General features: G+C 38.0%; 1 long non-coding RNA gene across 1 annotated transcript; it reads right to left on the reverse strand.

The window, feature by feature from the left end:
* Window positions 1-607: 607 nt before the first annotated feature.
* Window positions 608-14,803, reverse strand: LOC111098623. Its single transcript, XR_005369033.1, has 3 exons — window positions 14,593-14,803; window positions 4,657-4,725; window positions 608-3,193 (listed from the first exon to the last, which is right to left on the reverse strand). It is a non-coding gene; the product is annotated as an uncharacterized LOC111098623 (long non-coding RNA).
* Window positions 14,804-15,318: the final 515 nt, after the last annotated feature.

The following is a 15,318-nucleotide window of genomic DNA, read 5'->3' on the forward strand; positions in this document are numbered from 1 at the left end:
TTTGCCTATGTTTGGTTTAGAGGTTATGCCCAGTTCTGGTCACTGAAGTAGAAGAGAAAATCTGCTAAGAAGTCCTTTAAAAGATTTTTACCTTGATAAGCAATGTATAAGATATACAGGATTTTTCCTTTTACATCTTCTTCTGTCTTACATACTAAGACATGATATGAGATCATTAGAGCTACAGTCATGAAGAGGCATGGCTGACACACTCAGATGACAGAGCACAAAAAGCAAGAATCTGGGGGTGCCTCAGTAGCTTAGTCAGTTGAGCCTCTGTTGGTTTGGGCTCAAGTCATGATCTCAGGGTCATGGGATCGAGCTCCGCATAGGGCTCTGTGCTTGGCATGGAGTCTATTTGTTGCTCTCCCTCTGCCCCTACTGCTCCTCACTCTCTTTCTCTGTCTCTGTCTCTCTGTCTCTGTCTCTCTCTCTTGCAAATAAGTAAATAAATAAAACCCTAGGGCAGCCTGGTGGCTCAGTGGTTTAGCACTTACCTTCAGCCCAGGGCATGATCCCGGAGACCCGGGATCGAGTCCCACATTGGGCTTTCTGCATGGAGCCTGCTTCTCCCTCTGCCTGTGTCTCTGGCTTTCTGTGTGTCTCTCATGAATAAATAAATAAAATCTTTTTTAAAAAATAAAATAAAATCCTAAGAAAAAAAAAAGCAAGAGTCTGCTTAACTCCAAATCTCCCCAACTTTCTTGTTACGTGAAATGATTCAATGTCTTCCTTGGTTACGCCACAGTTATTCTGTGACTTGCATTTAATTACCTTTCTATTCCTACTTATAATATAACCGTTATTCATTCTTTCATTCATAAAATGCATTCATTTGTCAAAATAAGATGCATAACAGTTAAGGGCATGAGCTTTGCAATCAGACAGCCCCATAAAGTTTAAGTCCCAGCCCTATTTACCTGTTACTAGTTTCATATCTCTCTAAGGTTTGTTCCCTCTTCTATAAAAATAATGGTGCCTACTCTATCATTTCTTCATGAGAATTAAATAAAATAATATGCGGAAAGCACTTAGCGCAGTGCCTGGCACTACACTCAATCAATGATAGCCATTGCTGTTACATGCATGCTCTGTACCAGAAGTTTCCTCTTTTTCATTAAGTTAAAAAAAGAAAAGCATACCCATTCCAAATGATATTCAGTAATGCATTTGATCATTAAATACTACCTCAGAACTTTCCCAGGTACAGTAATCCTAATTCAACATCCTGCTATTCACAATTTATACTTTAGAATTTTCACATACCTCTCTGAGTATGCGATTTATAACAGAATAGTGATTTGTTTGTTTTCTGGAAGCACTATATGCAAAGAAAAACATATTCAAACATCAGTAGTCTGGCTCTATTCATTTGCAATTAAAATGAGAAGATGAAATGTGGTAGCAGACATTCTATTGCCAATTAGAAGACCAGTATTTCATTTCATGAATGTTTCTGTAACCTTGATTTTACTAACCAAGAGGAGTATTAAGTTATTCTTTTTGCACTAGATGAACTGGCACATTAATTTTCAAGTCATGTGCCCACTTAGTACTTTAGGGCTAAGTAGAGAACAGAAGATGTGCCTTTGTCTGGGAAGGGAGGATGAACTAAGTCTTACTGGATTAATATGCAAATGTCCACATGAGCATTCTGAAGTGAGAGGTATTAGGTTGGTTTCTTGTGTCCAAAATGAGGAGAAAGATAGGAAGATTATACTGAGGAATCAAAGAAAAATGTAGATCACAGAATGATATGTGTGCATGAATAGCAAAAATGTAAAAATAACATATAGAGAAGAGTAGAAAGTATAGGTGCAATTATCTGCAATTTGGGGGGATTGGGTTTAATTTCTTTAATGGTCATCTGTATGTTACTATTAATCATTAGAGTTTTCTATTCAACATTCATTGCATAAGAGCTCAAACATAGGATGAAAAAATTCTTGCCCAAACTTTCACACTAATTACTGTGTGACTCTAGGCAAGTGATTTAACATTTGGGGGTCTTGAGCACAATCATGATCCTTTTGTCTTTTGCAGATGATTTTTAATAACAATATGTGCAAAAAGGCTTGAGAGTTCTTGTGGAAGAAATTTTACATTATTTTGTTAGAATTTAACATGTCTTGCATTTGCCATAATTTTTTTAAAGGCTTTTATCTTTGAATGGTTTTTCTAGTCCAATAGCTCTAATTCGGTTACCTCCCAGGCTTTGCCAAGTTGTAACTAAGCCAATATTGATTCTCTGCAACTACTTTGAGCTCAACACTGACCAGTCGATATTATAGCACTTAGAGAAAGAGAACTTTCTAAAAGGATTTCTAAGTGGAATAATACAACATTTAATCCAAAACATTATGTGATTTCATAAGAAAGTTTGTAGGTCATGAAATTTAATTTGAAAAAATCTTTAAGTGGTATGTATTAAAATTTACTTATTATAACTTGGAATTTTATAAACCAAATTTACTTTGAATTAACTATAGCTATGAATGTACTACTTCCAACTTGTGTTCATAATAATTCATTTCCATATTTGTTTATTCAGGAGGTAGGTATAGTCTGATGTAAGATTGACCAAACCATAAAATTCATCACAGTGAACAGGTCTGTAAATAGAAGGGGGGGGACAGTTAATGAGAGTATAATCAATACTCAGTTACTAATGAAGACTGAAATGATGTGCCTCTCCATCCTAATAAGAATGGTCATTTCTCTGCTTCTTCTCCAGATCCCTCTGCTTGAAAAATCCTATTACTCTTCATCAGGGGGTAAACAATTTAACAAGATACTTTAGAAACAAATTCAACTATTGCTCATTCCATATTACGGTAGAATCATCTGGATCTTGGTCACTATCCATCACAGTCGCTGTGCTCTAGAAGGATTACGCAGATGACTGTACTTGGTTCAACCAGATTCTGTCTCTGCCAGGAATCTGAATCTTGAGAATGACACCTGGGTAGAAGGAAGGCCCTTGGAGTTAAATGTTCCAATTGTCATATCAAAGAGGCCATATATAAACATTTCTAAAAATCCCCAGAGTTCTGGTTTTTCTTTCTCCCAAGGTTAAGGTGGTTCTGTTTTCCTTTGATTCTGCGAATCAGCCAATATTCTTCCCGTATTGAGGGCAGGACATGGTAGGGAGCACTCCTGTTAGTTTCTATAGCTTGCAATCAAAGATCCCCAGCTGAAGCAGATAAAACACATATATACACAAAATCAAAAACACTGTATAAGACAATAAGTGACAGATGCCAAGTGAATGATACAGACAGTAAGTGTTGTAATAATTCAGAGGAGCTAGATACATCTATAGTCTGATAAAGTCCAGGCAAGGAAGATTTTGTAAAGGAAATGGGACAGATGTCATTGAGTTACTGCCACCTACCCGTTGGACAACATCCATGAAGATCAATGATAGTATAGCATTGAACTAAGGGCTCAGATCCTGAAGCCTGAGAGAATTGGGCTCAAATCCTGGCTCTGTTTGGTTATATGATCGTGTTCGAGTGAGTTAGCCTCTTCTTGCCTCAGTATGCTTTATTTGTAAAATGGAAATAGTAGTACTCCTCTCACAAGTTCATTGTAAGGATTAAATCAAATAACATTTGTAAAATGTTTAGCACAATGCTGATAAGCACTCGATTTTAAGAAGAAATGAATCAATCATGTATTTCTTGGCAATGGTTGAGAAATCAAACTCAGCTCTCCTGAGTGAATGGATGAAATAGAGCAACATAATTGGTCCAAGAAAATGACAACACATAAAAAGGATCCGTTCCTTTTTCCCACTACCCACCCTACTTCGCTCCACACATGCACATATTATTTCAGGCTAGAGGGAGTTTCACAAGGTCTTTGACTGGTAAGCCATTATCCACTATTAAAAGTCTCTAATAACTTGCTAATGTTGTTTCATCAACCTTTAGTAACCTGTGAGATAAGCATTATTGTCACCATCAGCCATAGAGAGGCACAGGAAGTAAAATATCTTAATTCAAACAATCTAGAAGATTAAGAAGTTGATTTTTTATTAATTTGATGTTCTCCCTGCTTTGTAAAGCCTATGTTCCTTCTATACTCCAAACAAGACTAAGAAGGCAACTATTTTAATATTTCTTTCCATTAGGAAATATTTCAGGATTTTCCAACAAAAATTACTTTAGCTTTCCTAAAGAGAAAAACTACTAAACTTTCAGGTCCTTGAGGGAGATGTAGGCCAATGAATAAAATACATGCATAGGTGACATGCTAGAAGTAGGTGGAGACGAAGTAACTGATTCTAGCTGGGATACATTTAGGGAGTCTTTCTTCATAAGTTTTTTTGCTTCTACTCTGTATAATTCATTCTACTCACAGAAACCTAAATTACATTTTAAAACGTGAACAAATCACACAGATTTCCTCACTTGTACCTTTTATCCCAGTTGCGATAGCTATGTAACAACCTGACTGTTGGGGAAAAAACACTTTTTTATGCTCGTGAATTCTGTGAGGAATTCAGACAGAGCACAGCAGAGATGACTTGTCTCTGCTCCATGATGTTTGGAAGTTTAGCTGCTGCACTCAGAGGTTGGAGCTGGAATCATTTGAGGACTCGCCCTCTCATTTGACTGGGTGGCTGGTGCTATTGGCTGGGAACCTCAGTACCTGTCCACAGGAACCCTTCCAGGTGATCTCTCTGTGAAAACGAGTTTGCATTTCATCACAGTATGGTAGCTAGGTTCCAAGGGAAAATGTCCAGAGAGAGAGAGAGAGAGACAAAGAGACAGAGTAAAACTATTTTTTACAACCTACATGCTTTCACTCCTATCATACTCTATTGGTCAGAAAAGTGGTAAACCCCATGCTAGACTCAAGTTGAGGTGACATAAACCCCACCTCGCAATGGGAGAGTTGCAGTCACTTTATAAGAGGAATGTGTGAATGAGATTTATACTGGGGCAGCTGTCTTTGGAGAATTCAATCTGCTACACTTTTCAACAGCTCCTGTGCTCTCAGTAAAATTCAAACTCCTTGAATGGTCTATAAGGCCCTGTGTAGTCTGGATTCCCAGCTACCCCTCTGAACTCGTCTCCTTCCTCTCTCTCTCTCTCATTTCCTGTACTCTAGTCACACTTTTTTTACTGTTCCATGAGCCGCTTAAACTAAACTTTTCTTTTCCCTAAAACACTCCAACCCCAGATCTTTATAAGCCTGCTTCCTTGACATTCAGGTTTCAGCTCATATGCCACTCCTCAGACAGGCCTTCCCGGCCAGCTCTCCTCTGCCCATTATTCCCTGTCACATTACCCCATCTCATTTTCTTAGTTACCTGTAAAACCTGAAGTTAAACTATTCACTTACTTGTTTATTCATTTATTTTCTATCTCCCACCCACATTCCCCACTGAGAGGAGGGTCTTTGCCTGTCTCCCCTCTGGTAACCATCAGTTTGTCATCTACAACTTAGAGTCTGTTTCTTGATTTGCCTCTCTTTTATTATTTTCCCTTTGCTTGTTTGAATTGTTTCTTAAATTCCACATATAAGTGAAATCATATGGTTTATGTCTTTCTCTGACTGAGTTATTTCGCTTAGCATTATACTCTGTAGCTCTATCCATGTCATTGCAAATGGCAAGATTTTTTCTTTTTTATGGCTGAAAAATATCCCATTGTACTTATATAACACATTTTCTTTATCCATTCTTCTATCAGTAGATACTTGGGCTGCTTCCATAGATAATGCTGCTATAAACATAGCAGTGCATGTATCCCTTTGAATTAGTGTTTTTATACCCACTAGTGTAATTTTGATTCATACTCTATGTGTAACCTTTTGAGGAACTATCAAACTGTTTTCCAAAGCAACTAAACTGTTTTACATTCCCACCAGCAATGTATGAGGTTCCAATTTTTTCATGTCCCTGTCAACATTTATTATCTGTCTTTTGGATTATACCCATCCTGGTGAATATGAGGTTGTATTTCATTATATGTCCATATGGATGTTTGTCCATTCCTGATAAATAATGATGTTGAGCATCTTTTTGAGGTACTTACTGGCCATTTGTATATCTTCTTAGAGAAATATCTATCCCAAACTTTTGCCTATTTTTAGTTTAGTTTATCTTTTTAAGTCATAACGGTTCTTTACAAATCTTGAATGTAAGTCCCATATCAGATATATTATATGCAAAATTTTTCTCCCATTCTTCAGGTTGTTTTTTCACTTCATTGGTGATGTTGTTCATAACACAAAATATCTTCTTTTAATACAATTTAATTCATCTTTTTTTTTCTTTTGTTACTTGTGTTTTTGGTGTTGTATCTAAGAAACCATTGTCTAACAAGCAAATGTGTTTATATTTCAGGAAAATTAAATAGAAGAAAAATATAACAATGATGAGGGGAAGCCATATAATAAAGTCATGGGAGAATGAAAGCCTCAGGCAAGGTGTTTTCAAAATTCAGTGTGTCTGGAGGCAGAGGGAGAGGGGGTTGTCTACAGTGCCCAGAACATGCAGGGATTATACACAGAGGAGAGGTGGAGATTTGAGTCATTACCATGGGAATAATAGCTGAATTCACAGAACCCCAGTGTAGTGAGCAAAAAGGGAAGAGTCCTGAGGCCAGAACCCTAGGAAACACCAACATTTAATGGGATTAGGAAAGAAAAGGAGCTCACAATAGAAGCTGACCAAAGTGGTGAGGGAAGGTCAAGAGATGTGTGTCACAAGAATCAAGAGAGGAACAATTTTCAGAAAGAAAGTTATGATCAACTGTGTCCAATAGGGTAGTGTCTAATGATGGTTAATAAGACAAGGACTGAAAAAAAATCTACTCAATTTGGCATTTGGTAGGTCATTGCTGACCTTGGTCAAAGCATTTCAGTACTTTAGTAGCAGAGAGGAAGCCTGATTGTGGTAGAATTGAGTACAAATAGGAGATAAAGGACAGGTTTACAATATAGAAGGACTACTCTTTGCAGAAGCTTGATTATGAAGAAAGGAAGAATAATGTCCCAGATAGGAACCCAGCTGGTTCAAAGCTGGGACTTTATTAAAGTGATCTTGAGTTTGTATACCCATCAGAATTCAGTGCAGGAAATAAAAATACATTCCAGGTATTTCAAAAAGAAAGGAATTTAATTCATGAAATTATGTGCTTATAAACAATGGAAGGTTCAGGGGGCCAGAAGTCAGAGGGCCACCAATGACTTTCAGCTTCAAGATCACATCACTACAGCAGCAATCCACGGCTTCCACCGCTGCTACCACATAGCCTTCCTACTCTGAGATGGGGAGGAGACAGGTACGGGTTCATATAACTATAGATGTGGATGCAGAAAGTGGAAGTTTGCTCCTTGCAGTGGCAACCCAAACACATCTTGGTTAGAAAGAGAGCCCTATTTTCTAGATGGCCAGTAGTTTGTAGTTAACTTTGAGCACACTGTGTGAAACACTACGGTTGGAATGTGTTAGTTTAATTCTTATAACAAGCTCACTTAGTGAGGTCAAACAGTTTTCCTAAGGCCATGCTGCTAAGAAATGATGAAACAATTCCATCCCAGGTCCATCTATCTTCACATGTGCTTCCATGACAATGCAAGGACATAGATGTCTGCCATCTACCCATGTGGGACACAGCAGGGAAGAAGGGCTTCTATCCTCAACTGGTCTTCCAAGAAATTGGTTTGGAATCCTCCAAAATGACCTGGGGAAGAACCCCATTATCATTTCTGGAAATAAAGCATAAACTGTGTCTTGTTTCTTATTCATGCACAAATAATCTGTTCATCAGATTGCTATGTCTCTTCCCTATTTTAATCAGACTGCCAAAATTATTTCTTTTTTAATTTAAGAATCATATCACTGCCTTTTAAAACACCAATGACTCCAATAGATTAATCACCAGCACATTCCATTTTACCTTAACACATTAGATAGCAGAGGCTGTATTGGCTATACTCTAGGACACATCAAAAATAAAATAAGCATGAAAGCTTTGGACATTATTGCTATGGTATCAAATATTCACATAAAAGCACAAAAGCCTTGATAAAATGTCTTGTCATCATCCAATCTTCATTATTCAGTAAAATAAGCATGAGGATGCATTTAAAAGAACACTGTAAGTAAATTAAGCTATGTTCTATTTTAATTAGATGTAATCCTATCAAGAAAGCTCAAAAAAATGACTAAGCATCTTTACAAATTTATGTAACAGTAAATTTTTTCTTAAAGATATTTTATGTAATCTATATTATTGATAATTCATTATTCAATTATTTATTCATTCATCAAGCATTTACTGGTGATGTCTGGTGTTATAGAGACAAGCTCAAAATGCCCATAGTGTAATACGGAAAATGTAAAAAAGATTCAACCAGACAGCTTACAGTCATGATCTTTAGGGAAAAGAGTAAAACAAGGGCCAGGTCAAGGAAAATATTAGAAGTTTGTTGGGAACTTTTCACAACTATATTGTTTGAATTCCTCTATAAGCATATACTGGTTGATAATTTTAAATATGGTAAAATGTATATGTTAGTTAATAAGGTAAATATCATAGAAATTATCAGCATGATTTTTCTCTTTTGCTTTTCCTAGCACATATTTTTCCTGGTTTACACAAGATACCAACCAATCTCAGAAGGATTTTAAGAGATTTGTTATAGAATGAGAACACTGATTGCTTACTGGGTGCTAGGCACTCTTTTAAACAATTTACATAATACGAAGAGAAAGATCAAATTAATATTCAGCTTTTGACCTTCAAATAAGATTGTGCAGCTGAACAATAGCCTCAAAAGATAGGTTATTGAATCGGGAGGGATTGCCTAAAATCTTTTATTAAGCTTCATTCCACATCCATTAGAAACCAGGTCTGAATGACTTGGTTCAGATTACATTTCTTTCCTTGAGAAGACACCCAGTTGAGGAGCTCTAACTACCCTGTGGTAGAAGGAGAGTGTGTTACCAAGGAAGTGAGGATGAAGCCATTCCTCTTCAGCCCCAGAATTCTGGGATGAAGAGAGTAAGACAGAAACACAGCAGTCAGACACCTGTCCCGAGTATGTAGTATGGAACTGGGGCAGGCATCAAGGGCAAAAAGAGATCCTTCTCCCTCTTTCCCTGTCTGAGACTCTGAGACAAGACCTCATTGCAGGTTGCCTCATGTCAACCCAAGTAGGGCCAGTACAGCCAGGCAGAGAAAAGTCATGAGATTTAACTTTAGAGTCACCTATACAATGCAAAGAGCAACCAAGTGGACAAGAGTAGAAGAGGTTCCCAAGGACCACAGTCTTCCCCTCAGCCACAAGGTCAGGCAACTCTACATCTCCCCATATGCATAGATGCAGTTAGCATCTTGGAACTTAAAGGGTGAGAAATCTAACAAACTAAACTTATTCTCTAAAACAGACTAATATCACCTTTTAAAGGGAGTGTTTAAATTATTGGATCAGATTAAATTTAAATCAGGAAGGATATAAATGCTCATTGTTTTTATTCCTCATCAGCAGGTGAGGATGGAGGAAGAAGGCTGGATTCATTAACAAAGGGACTACAACTTCTCTGTATTTTGGAGATGAGGTGTGAGTTAAGTTCACAATCCTGCTAAATAAATTTAAAAATGAATTACAATACAGAATATTAAATGCTATGAAAAAAAGCATAGGGTGCAATGGGAGCTCTACACAGCAAAACTAATTGCTGTATTGGATCAGACTCATAGAGCATCCAGCCCCTGATTTGGTCTTTCTAGTGAAACCTCATGCACTGAGTGCTAGCGTGGGGAGCATGACTGATTTTGACTTCACATTGCATCAACTGGAAAATTAAGGGTATTTCTTGAAATACCACCAGCTTCTTATAATATCCCACTACGTATTTGGCATCCATCGATTTCTCCAACTCTTCTTGAACATTTTTATACATCTGCACCATCTTTCAGAGGCCTTTAAGTCTCTGTAGAGGATATGTCTGAAACTTCTGTTTGTTAACATCCAATTTCAAGGAGTTAGGAAGAACGAGGTGAGGCAGGGTCTGTGTATCAGAATCTTCCTCTTCAGATGGTTTTCCCTAACCCTGAGAAAGGAAAAAGAAGCCAAAGTATATGTTCGAAGTTTAGATGGTACATATGGTTGGCTCAGAATGGCTCAAAGCATAAATTTTATTTCCTCACATGCAGCTCTTCCTCTCGCCCCTAGAAATAACTCCAGTATAACCCATGACTTTTTTGGTGTCTCTGAAGTAGAATAATTCCATGGTTGGTAATTAAAATATCTAGTTCCCAGATGTAAACAAAACTTTAACAAACTCCTCCTCTGCCCTGCTACTGGGACTATCTGCAACTTTCCTTCCTGTAGACATTTCTAGACAGGCCCCTTTCCTGTTAAGGTTTAGTTACTAGACCACAGACATCCCTTTAGGTTATTTAAACAGAAGGGGCCTTACAACCAGGTTATAGGAGGCTGACAAAAATTGTTTGGAAAGGCTAAAGGAAGACACTGTAGGCAAAGCTTCTAGAAGCAGCTACTAATGCCAGGATCACATCTCCCTTGTGGTCAGAAAAGCTTTCACTGGCAGGATGAAATCTCTCTTGATTTGAGATGAAGACATAAGCTCTCCAAAAATTCCTGGATCACTTTTAACAATCCGTTACACCACTAATAAAACACTAATTTGGTTTGGGAATGAATCATAACTGATTCAGGCCTTCTTTACTCTTGAGATGGACATGGAACCCGGTTCTGGCCAACCAGGGGAACTCTATTAGCGGACTCTGGGCGACATTTTTCTCCCTGATGAGAAAGAGGCCTTTGAGGCAAAAATCTCTTTTTTTTTTTTTTTTTTTCCACATCATGCAATCCTACTCCTCTCCTCTCACTTCTTGTATTTGGGTGTTTTGCTTGCAGACCTCTTTCTTAGTTGTGGCAGCCATTCCACAATGAGGCAAAAGGCCTGAGGCTAAAAGCCATCCACTGAGAAGAGAGAATGTGGTTGGATGAGAAGTGATCAGATCCTTGATGGCATCGCTGAACTGCACACCAAACTAGAACCTGCTACTGTCAGGTATCTTGTCAAGTGAGACCACGAAATGCTTTGATTACTTAACCAATTATTAGTCAGGCATTCTGGTACTTATAGCCAAATACATGTCGACCAAGACACAGGCTGAATCTCTAGAACTTGTGTAAGTTCTGAGAGAGGATGAGAGAGCCAGTGTGAGCCTAGGGAAAAGATGCAAATGCAGCCAAGTCAGCAAGTAGGTACTTTCATGTTTCTGCAGAGTTAGGACTCCTGAGCAAGTTTCACCAAGAACCTGGATTAAAGAGCAAGCCTTAGAAGTTAAAATATGCCTATGGCTATGAAGTTAAAATATAGTGAGAGAATGGAGAGATTTACCTCCTAGACATATGTATTTACCTTTCAAAGTGGGGCACAACCTGAAATCAAGGGGGACATCTAGGAGGTATAGACCAGGAGAGGCTTGTCTTCTCTCCTGGAGACATTCACAGTTCATCCTTGGACAATATGGATTTGAACTATGCAGGTTGACTTACATGCAGATATTTATTCAATACTGTACTGTAAATGCACTGTAAATGTATTTTCTCTTACAATTTTCTTAATATTTTCTCTAGCTAATTTTGTTGTAAGAATACAATATATAATACATATAACATGCAAAATATGTGTTAATAGATTTTATGTTATCAGTAAGGCTTCTTGTCAACGGTAGGCTACTAGTATTAAGGCAGTCAAAAATTATATGTGGATTTTCAACTGTGCAGGGGATGCACACCGCAACTCTCCATGTGGTTCAAAGGTCAAACATATTTACATTCCCAAAGGTAAGAACCCAGGACCTTTCCCTTTCCTTTCCAAGGAGAATGAGTATACCACAGGCAGCAAACATTTCTGTCCCTTTCTCGGAGGGGAAGGGTGAGAGCTGTCCCTGTCATATATAAACTCTCAAATCTTGGGGGATCCCTGGGTGGCTCAGTGGTTTAGCGCCTGCCTTCTGCCCAGGCGTGATCCTGGAGTCCCAGGATCGAGTCTCACATTGGGCTCCCTGCATGGGGTCTGCTTCTCCCTCTGCCTGTGTCTCTGCCTCTCACATGAATAAATAAATAAAATCTTAAAAAAAAAAAAAAACTCTCAAATCCTTAATTTAGAGATGCTTACTCTCCCGCAGTGTAGAACCCAGACATATTGGGTAACATCTGGCTTTCATCTTATCTCTCTGGGGGGAGAGGGGTAAGGGAACCCATAGTTATTGATGTAAGTAATAATAATTTTGATCTCTGCTCCAAAGACTCATATTTGCCTTCAAGATAATATAAGTAAATATAGGTATTAAATATTGAATCAATCATAGAAAGAAGCTTGTGTATGGTTCTTTACTGGTGAATATGTGACTCAGTTATAAAAAGGCTAATGTGATACTAGATTGTGTTGATACACATTGAATGTGCTATGCTAGATATATCAACAGAAACAAATATATCCCAGTCCTCGGCCCTAATCTGATACAATAATTTCTGGGTATAAATTTGATAAGAAAACAGAGAAACTAGAGTGTTTCTACTCCAGACATTAGTTAAGTTATAGGTTTGGAGACCATGTCAGGTGAGCAAAGGTTGAAGGATCTGGGGCATTCTGAAGGGTCATTATATATATAAGGGAGAAGATTCACTTTCTTTTAATTGCTCAGAAAAAATTGCTCATGCTCAAGGAAAAACAGATTTTGGCTTCATATAAAGAATTTTTCCAACAAAACTTTTAGCAATGCAATGAGCTGCTTTGAAAAGCAGTGAGTTCTCTTGTTGTTGGAAGTAGCTACAGGGTAGCTGGGGTGGCCATCTGTTAGAGAGATTGCACAGAAATCTGGGTTTATGTGGGAGGCTGGTCTAATTAATCTTTCGGGACCCTGGCAACTCTATTCCTCCAAAAGTTTAATTGATCATCATCTGAATATCCTCTTTTTTGACCATCGTCCTATGGAGTTCCTTCCCTTGATAGAATTATTTTAACTTCCAGACTTGAAGCCAACACTCTTATCACTTACTTTGTGACTCTTGGCAAATTGATCTCATCAGTATAATGGAGATATCAAAACCTCCTATTTCATAGGGTTATTATGGTGATCAAATGCTATAAAGCATGCACAGCACTTAGAATATAACCTAACATATACTCAATACATAATGACTAATATTAATTTATTCAAATCTTTGCTTATTGTCTTTTTCTACCTTTTACTTGACTACCTCCTCATCCTTCACACCTCCATTAGTTTTCATTTACATGCCTCTTATTTTCAGTGAGTTTGAGTCCCTGTTTATGCTGGTAAAGAGCCATGGGATGAATTACATATTCATACCTTTGCTCATTTTAAAATTATTTTCTTGGGCAGCCCTGGTGGCGCAGCGGTTTAGCACCACCTGCAGCCCAGGGTGTGATCTTGGAGACCCGGGATCGAGTCCCACGTCAGGCTCCTTGCATGGAGCCTGCTTCTCCCTCTGCCTGTGTCTTTGCCTCTCTCTCTCTAGCTATTGTCACTATGAATAAATAAATAAATAATCTTTTAAAAACAAAATTATTTTCTTACTATGTTCTAATATATGCTAGTCATTATACTGCTGAGTTACAGGAGTTTTTTATATATTAGGTCTATGATAATAGTTGTATTTTTCCCAGCTATCCTTTGTCTTCTGACCATAGAAATTTTCATGTGCAAAAAAAAAGTTTTTAAAAATATATATTAGTATTTATCAGTCTTTTCTTTTTCTTTTTTCAGTCTTTTCATTCATACAGAGCCCCTATCTTATCTCTATTCTTACTGACTCCAAATGCTGATTAAAGGGCATAATCCCTTGCAGTAGCATTATGCAATGAAAAGTTCTGATGTCTTTGAGGATGCACAAAAGAAACTGCTATGTCATTAAAATGATTTAGCATTGTGCTTTTAAAAGGACACTTTCTTGGAAATAATTTTCTAGTGTCTCTGCTGCTAAAGAATAGCTTCTCATAACATCTGATTACTTACAAAGCTTGAGTATTTTTTGTAGCCAAGTCACTTCAAAGGCTCCACTGCAAGGCTCCAGACAGACGGGAACTACTGTAACCATTATCCTTATCTGCCAGTAAAAATCAGGTTGCCAGCCAAACCACACACCTGTGGTAATAGGGAAACTGAGTCCCTGCTGCTTAAATAAAAGGACGTGAATTCATGCTGACATTTTAGTCCTATCTCTGGGCCAGGCACTGAAGGGAGGCAACTGTGTTATATTGGACTCGGTGTCAGAAGATCCACTTCATTCAGTTCTGTTCAATTCAATTCACACTTCCTGATCTTTTATTAAGGGCCAGTCACTCTGCTTGGTTTTGAGGACAAAGATCTGTGTAGTATAAGGAGCTCATAGTGTAACAGGGGAAATGGGATAATCAATACTCACAGATAAATGGGATAATCTATAGTCACGGAAGAGTTAATGATATCCAGATATACTGAATATGTTTTGAAAATACAGAGAAGAAACCTGAAGACACCTCAATTTATCTCTGTTAAGTTTCTCCTAAACATTATCTGTACATACCTAGTTGTTTCCTGTGAGTTATTTTTATTCACAACACTTTTGACATCAGATGAAAGGTTTTTTGCCTCCTGACACCAAATACAGTATCTTTTCCAAAGCCACTTTTCCAAGTGTTCCAGAATTCAACTGAGTTCTGACTCTAACCACCCAGAGTTACTGCAGATTCCACAAGTTAAGACTGTACAAGAATGGGTGCCTACATGGTTCAGTTGGTTGGGCGACTGACTCTTGGTTTCTACTCAGGTAAAGATCTCATGGGTCCTGGGATCAAGTGGGGGATGGGGACTTGAAGATGCTCTTCCTCTGCCCCTCCCCCACCTGTGCACTCTCTGAAATAAACAAATCTTTTTTTTTTTTTTAAATAAACAAATCTTAAAAAAAAGAAAAAAGACTCTATAAGACTGTTCCTACTTCAGATGCAATTCACAAGTCCCTGGCCTCCTGTACTTCTGATGGACCATGACCTCTCTCGGGTTAGATGATTTTTAGAATGATTTACAGAACTCAGAAAGACACTTTACTTACTACTACCAGCTTATTATAAAGGATATAACTCAGGAACAGCCAAGTAGAAGAGATGCACAGGGCAAGGAAGGGGGAAGGGGCATGGAACTTCCAAAGCCTTCCAGACATGCCATCCTTCCCAACACTTTGATGCATGATGTGTTCACCAATCTGGAAATCTGGATCCTGTCGTTCAGGGCTTTTACAGTGATTCCATCACAT

This window comes from Canis lupus, chromosome 13 (assembly GCF_011100685.1).
Source record: "Canis lupus familiaris isolate Mischka breed German Shepherd chromosome 13, alternate assembly UU_Cfam_GSD_1.0, whole genome shotgun sequence".
Lineage (NCBI taxonomy): Eukaryota > Metazoa > Chordata > Mammalia > Carnivora > Canidae > Canis > Canis lupus.